The following is a 7744-nucleotide window of genomic DNA, read 5'->3' on the forward strand; positions in this document are numbered from 1 at the left end:
CCAAGCCAAGGCTCAGAGAGGCGGCTAGCTCAGAAACAGAGGCCATTTTATATAGGGCTAAGGTGGGGTTTACACTCAAAACTTACAGGAAGAGGAGAAAGGCAAAGAATCAGTTGATCTGAGCTAGTGGTCATCAAGCATATACTTGACCGTCACGTACTAATGATCAGCAGAGCGATTATCCATTATTCCATTTACAATTTAGATTATAATGTTCAGAACATTCAACTACAGGCAAGTAAGGAGTGGCGTGATTTGTGTTGGGTCTCTGTGTTCACTACAGTTTCCATTTAGTTTCCCAGCTACTTCAAAGCAGTTACCTAACAATTCACAATTAATCATTAGTTATCCTATAAGGGATGCGGGGGGAGCGACAGTCTCTGGGTCATTTGCTGGTCAACATGGAGTCGCTCTGGTTCAGTCAGGCTCTTACAAGACAAGATCTCACTATGTAATTCAGGCTGGCACTGGACTCACTATGTAGCCAAAGCTGGCCTCAAACTCGCAGCAATCCTCCTGCCTCAGCTTCCCAAGTGCTAGGACTATAGTTGTGCACCATCACATATGGCAAGATACATTTTAAACATTTAAGTGTATTCTGGTAGGTACTAGGAGGGACAAGAAACTGGGGCTCTGTTTATTTATTTAATTCCCACAGCAGCTTTCACATGCCCATTTTACAGATGGGCAACTGAAGGTGGGCACTTGACAAACAAAAAGACAAGCTTCGGCAAAGGAGGATGAACATTCTCAGAAACAAAGCAGAGGCCAGTGGCTCTCAAACATCGCTGATGCTTTGGAGAGTCTACCTGGGGGTTAAACTCAAGATCATGGGCTGAGGCCAGGCGTGGTGGCACACGCCTATAATCCCAGCACTGGGGAGGCTGAGGCAGGAGGATCACTGTGAGTTCAAGACCAACCTGGGCTACATAGTGAGTTCCAGGTCAGTCTCAACTACATAGTGAGACCCTGTCTCAAAAAACCCAAAATAAGTAAATAAATTTAAAAAAGAAAAGATCATGGGTTAAAGTCAGTGACAAACCACACGTGATCTAGTGGGACTGGGCAATATGGAAATGTCACTGAGGTGGCATTAGGAAGACCAAAATACCTAGCTCTGCCACTTGCTGGCTGTGTGATCCTGGGCAACATCAGTTTCCTGATTTGTAAAATAAGGGTGAGAATATAGAATTGATATAAAATGGGTTTCCAAGATTACAGTGCTTCCAGGATTACTAATGCCTATTAAACACTAGTACAGTTACTAGCCAGCAATAAGGGCTAAGTGGACAAAAAACAAAAAAAGCCCTTTCCCACACCATTTGTGCAATTTACAGGGAACTGCTCTTGAGACTTAACCCATTAGGCACCATTGTTGTTAGTACTCTCATTGTACGGGTGCAGATGCTGAAGCCAGTGGGATTGCATGGCCTCTTCTTGCCTCAAATGAAGGAGCTAACAAATGGCCTGGAGATTCTGCCACCTCACGTGCTGGTGAAATAAGATCCAACCTTCAAGAAGAGCACCCCTCACTTAAGGGGCTTTCAGCTGGATGCCAACCCTCCATGCTCTCCGTGTGGCATCAACTCATTACACTGTTCAAGCTGTCTGAGCTAAGACAGTGAGTAGTAAGAGTATGGTTATACACTGTTTCTTTTTTCTTTCATTTATTTATTTATTTATTTATTGGTTTTTTGAGACAGGGTCTCACTACATAGTTGAGACTGACTGACCTGGAACTCACTATGTAGCCCAGGCTGGTCTCAAACTCACAGCGATCCTCCTGCCTCAGCCTCCCCAGTGCTGGGATGACAGGTGTGCCCCACCATGCCTGGTGGTCATACATTGTTTAATGGAGGAAAAGCATACTGTAGGTGATTAGTTGTTGTATAGATAACATATACTCACGCAAACCTGAGTGATCTAGCCTACTACGCACCTAGGCTATATGATAGACACCATCACAGACTGAAATCACCTTATGTGGTGCATGGCAGTACTTATTTATTCCATAGGATCGCTGATAATTTTTTGTGGTGCATCGGGAATTGAACCTGACACATTCTACCCCACCCCCTTTTCCTGCCTTTGGACTCAAACTGAAATCATAGGTCTTTCTTGAGTTTGGCCACCTTCAGACTGGAGCCATATGGGCTGTTGCAGGTCTTCAGCTTGCCGAATGCAGATCTCAGGACTTGTTAAGGGGCCAGCTGTGCAGGGCATTGGCAGAACACTGGCCTAGCATGTTTGAGGCCTGGGTTTGACCCCAGTACCCCCCACACACATCAGTCTCCATAGACATGTGAGCCACTTCTTTATAACAAATCTGTGTATCTACCTACCTTTTTATTCATTCTGTCTCTGGAGAACCGTGACTAATACAGGAATGACTCTAAGGACTAAGTCAGCACATCATTGATATACATGTGCTTCTTAGTTTAAAAGATAAATAAAAATATGTTCTTGGGACACAGCCCCAGAATTCAGATTCTTGAAAGTGGGGTTGTCATAAAGAAGAGATCAGGCACAGTGGCGCACGCCTGTAATCCCAACACTTGGGAGGCTGAGGCAGGAGGATTGCCCCAAGTTTGAGAGCAGCCTGGGGGACACCTGTAAACAGATGAAGCTCTCTGCCCTCTGCTTCCCTCCTGCTGTGTGGCCCATTCCTAACAGGCCACGCATAGATCTCTTGCTCCACATCATTTTACCACTGTAACCATTTTGCTTCATCATGTACCGATCCATCCATCCATCCATCCATTATGTCATACCACATTTTGTTTTAAAAATCTGTAATTTTTAGGGCCAGGGATTTAGCTCAATGGTGCCGCACCTGCCTTGCAAGTGCAAGGTCCTGAGTTCAGTCCTCAGTACCAAAACAAAACAAATCCAAATTTTGTAATTTTTAATGTACAAGTGTTTATCATTTTTATTAAGTTTTTAAAAATTAGTATCCGGGTTGTTTTTGTGTATGTGCGTTGGGATGGAATCCAGGGCCACGCACGCGCTCGGCAAGGGTCTACCACTGGGCCACTCCCCCCAGTGTGACTTTTTATTTAAAAATTATTGAAGATCATTTCCATTTTGGAACAAAATAAGAAGGTAATTTATCAAAATCATTTGGTAGGGCCAGGGATTTAGCTCGGTGGTTCCACCGCCTGCCTCCCAAGTGCAAGGACCTGAGTTAGATCCCCGCTACTCAAAAAAAACCCCAAAAATCATTTGGTAGCAGGAAACCCTCAGAAATGGTCAGAGCAGAAATTCAGGGCCCCTGTGGACACCGGCCTTTTCTCCTGTCTCATCCCTGGGCTCTCCAGAGCTGGAACAGTGCCTCTTCACAGAGATGTGTGATAACTGCTTTGCAGAGTGAAGGACTCATGTTAACCACAGGTATTTAGCCGGGATGAAAATACCAGTTTTCTAATCAGGAATCCTGGTCCTGAAGGAGCTGGCCCGTGGGCTTGGGGCTCTCACCCCTCCCAGGCCAGGCCAGGAGGTGACCCTGAAGTGTGGGACCTGTCTCCCAAGGCCACAGGCCCACACTGGCTCCGGTCTTAGGAATTTCTCCCCACATTCCTCACGTGTCTGGCATAGTTCAGCCATTTGTTTTTAATCTGACTAAATAGCCCATCCGCAGCCTTAGCAGTTTTTCAGGGAAACCAGCATAAATATTGTTATTTATTCCATTTACAATTGGCAATTAGGTTTCCTCTCAGGCACCAGAATGGAATTCAAAGCACTCAGTTAAATAAACCAGACTAATAAAGGCAGCCTGCTTTTCTCTCCAAAACATCCTTTAAAAAAAAAAAAATTGCTTCTTGGGCCGCAGATTTAGCTCAGTGGTGCTGGCACCTGCCTTGCAAGCGCAAGGACCTGAGTTCGATCCCTGGTACCAACAAAACAAAACAAACAAACAAAATGCTTCTCAAGAAAGATGCAGAACTGGGCCTCAGTCCTCCTCACGCTCACTAAATGACTTATATTGTAGGAGAGAGGGTTGAAAGGACCCCCAGAGATATGGCATCTCTGTGTCCCTTTGTCTATCACTATGTGATCTGGGCAGGTTATTTGACTTCCAGGGCTTCAGCTGAAATGAAGAATAGGAGGCCTGGATGGTTCTAACCATCTATCAAAGGCCCAGTCCACTTCTTGGGCCAGGCAGGATGGCTCTCAGGTGGCAAACGGAAGGAAAGAGAGAGAGAGAGCGAGAGAGAGAGAGAGAGAGAGAGAGAAAGAGAGGATATGATTATGACAGGGACTCAGAGGCTGGGCCTGTAGATGCCAAATGAGATACTAGAAGCAGTATAAAGCTCTACGTCTCTGCCTTATACCTGCCTCCTTTTTTATTACCTTTAGAACCTGGGTTACAACCTGTGCAGTTCTGCACATAGGCATATTAATCACTTGAGTAGTACAAGGTTTACCAGCCCTAAATGCAGCCAGCCCAACTCTTCTCCTTGTAAGACTGAGGATACTAATATATGGGTAATTAAGGCATTTTCAAGATTTGCAAGGCTCGGTGCCAGTGACGTAGTCTGTAATCCCAGCTACTTAGGAGGCTGAGGCAGGAGGATCTCAAGTTTCAGGCCAGCCTGGGCAATTTAGCAAGAGCCAGTGTCAAAATAAAAATAAAAAGGCCTGGGGATACAGTTCAGTAATAGAGCTCCCTGGCTCTATTACTTTGCTCAGTGTAGCAGAAAGACACAAAATAAGTAAATAATTGGTTGTTGTGGGTGTGATGGCTTCAAGGTTACTTTGTAGAGCTGGAGCCCTGGCCATGCAGGCCCCAGTGGGGTGGCTGCTGTCAGCTACATGGCTTCTGGAGGTGGTATCCCCACTGATGTTGAGCAGGTGACTGGCCTGTGGAGGGAGGTTGTGCTGGCTGTGTGGAAGGGACTGGACCCGTACACTATACCATCCCCAAAGGTGGCTTCAGGCACCAAGGAAGTCCTTAATTTAGTCCCGTCAATCACCAACAAGGGAATAAGCTGGTGCCCCACCAGCTGGCCCACTGAGCACCCCCACACACATACACACACACACACACACACACAGACTCACTTGGAATGGGCTGTAAAGTCTCTTTCCAACAAAGACCAGCGGGGCATCGGTTCCTCCCAAAACAAACAGACAGATAAAAAATAAGTAAGTAATTAAAGATTAGCAGGAACATTTCAGTTGTCCATTTTTATAACTAGTTCCAGTCCCCTTAGAAGTCTCCAGTCATCACCTGAAATCTTCAGTTACCTCAAAATCTGGGGAGAGCAGAGCCTCACAGACCACCCTCTGACGAAGTCATTCCCTAGGCAGGAACAGTTACCTTCACGGGAATGGGCACACTGTGCAAGCCTTAAGGACTTCTCTGGAGCACCTTTCGAGAACCGGTTCTGACATAACCACACCAGCCAGATGCAAGTTGGCCAGGATCGCTTACCTGCCAGATGCACAAACCTCCAGCTCTTGCCTTTGCTCCCATTTCCTTCACTTCCCTTTTTTATAAAGCCCCAGCGTTCCCTGTCATCCCCTAGAAGACGGATCTTGAAGCTTCATCTTTCCTCCCTGAACTGCAGTGCTGATTAGCACTCTTTTCACACCCCTCACCCCTTCCTCTCCTTGGTTGGTGTTATTATGGGGCAGGTGGCCAGGCCTGTTCAGCTGGGACCCACTGCTTCAGCTTTTACCCTAAAACTCCAGGAATAAGAAGATGGTAAAGTTCAGACACATGTTTACCTACTGTACTATTCTTCTGGTGTGAGAAATGTATACCAGATAGTCAAAAAACAGATAGACCAAAATGTATAACAGATAGTCCTTCAAAAAGGAGGGTCGGGGATTTAGCTCAGTGGTTTCACCGCCTGCCTTACAAGCGCAAGGACCCGAGTTTGATCCCCAGTACCAAAAAAAAAAAGAAAAAAAAATTTCTTAAACAAGACTGGGGATGTGGCTTAATGCAAAGATCCTGGGTTCAATCCCTACTATGACCAAAACACAATAATAAAAACAAAACTCAACCCACAAAAAGCAGTAACATTGGAAGAGGGAGCCCGTCATCACCTTCAAGGAAAATGCAGATGATTGGATCTGTGAGTCCTAGTGGAAAGCCAGCAGCTCAGGAACAGCATCAGGCCTAGTTGGGAGCGGCTCAGCCTTCTCAGGTGATAAATTCATTTCAAGCAAACATCTGGTGACCCTTACCGGGATTCAGATCCTCAAAAGTGAGGATGACATTTAAAAATTTTTTTGCAGGGGGCCAGGGATTTAGTGCAGTGGCACTGCACCTGCCTCACAAGCGCAAAGTCCTGAGTTCGATCCCCCTAATTTCTTTTCCAGTACTGGGGATCCAGCTCAGGACCTTGTGCTTGTGAGGCAGGCACGGTGCCATTGCGCTAAATCCCCAGCCCATATTTTAATTTTTAAAAAGGAAATTTGAAGCACCTAGGAACAGCCACTCTCTGAGAAGATGTCACAAAGAGGGAAACAGTATCTGCCCTGGGACCCGTGGAGGCTGAGGAGGGAGTCACTAAGAATGTCATTAACTCTGGAAAAGGCCCTAGAGCTGCAGACCAATGGCTGTGGAAGACTGCATCTTGCTGTGGGCCTCACAGGAACGTGAGACTAACTCTGGCTGCACTGATGACCGTGGAAGGCTTCCTGGAGGAAGTGTTGTTGGACACAGGCCTTGCAGGCAGGAAAGGAAAGAGAGGGTACTGGAGGACCTGCTCTCAGGAGCTGCATGCACAGAGAAGGTCCATTCCGGGGACCAGAGCTCCAGGTGCTCTCTCTCTGGGTAGGGAGGGCTATCTATGAGGCCCGCTTCCTCTCTCATCATGTAGAGTCCATTAGTTCTGTGTGGAAGGCACTAGGGCATGCTCTGTTTATCCCAGACTTGCAGTTGAATCAGCAGCAACTGTGGGTGAATTGTGAGAAGTAAAGAAGTTTAGAAAGAACATTGTAGAGCCGGTGATTTAGCTCAGTGGTTCTGCCACCTGTTTCACAAGCGTGAGGACCCGAGTTTGATCCCTGGTACCCCACCACAAAAAAGTTAAATGAAAAAAAATTGGGGGGCCTGGGATTTAGTTCCGTGGTGCCACTGCCTGCAAGGACCCGACTTTAATCCCCTGTACCAAAAAATAAAAAAGAAAAAAGAAAGAAGGCTGCATATGTTGACAGCAACTATCTCTGGGTACCAGAGTTTAGGGCTGAGGGCCATGTTTATTTATGTATTCTGTATCATGATTTATTTATTTTTTTTTTGGTACGGGGGATTGGGGATGGAACTTGGGTCCTTGCACCTGTGAGGCAAGCAGTGGCAACACTGAGCTAAATCCCCTGCTTGTATCGTGTTTTATTTTATTATTATTATTATTTTTTTTTTTACAGTGATCCTCCTGCCTCAGCCTCCCAAGTGCTGGGATTACAGGCGTGCGCCACCACGCCCAGCCTGTATCGCGTTTTATATTGGTTGAGGTGTTCAATATGCTATTTGTATGATAGTCAAAAAGTTATTTGTATAAAAGAAAAGCTGTGGGCTGGGGATTTAGCTCAGTGGCACTGAGCCTTCCTTGCAAGCGCCAAGGTCCTGAGTTTGATCCCTGGTACAAAAAAAATGAAATAAAGAAAAGCTGTGTGTGTGTGTGTGCGTGCGTGCGTGCGTGCGTGTGTGTGTGTGTGTGTGTGTGATGTGTGTGTTATGTGGTGCTGGGGATTAAAGCCAGGTCATCTCACATGCTGGGCAAGCACTCTA

Source organism: Fukomys damarensis, unplaced genomic scaffold (assembly GCF_012274545.1).
Source record: "Fukomys damarensis isolate Sample0158 unplaced genomic scaffold, DMR_v1.0_HiC HiC_scaffold_19, whole genome shotgun sequence".
NCBI lineage: Eukaryota > Metazoa > Chordata > Mammalia > Rodentia > Bathyergidae > Fukomys > Fukomys damarensis.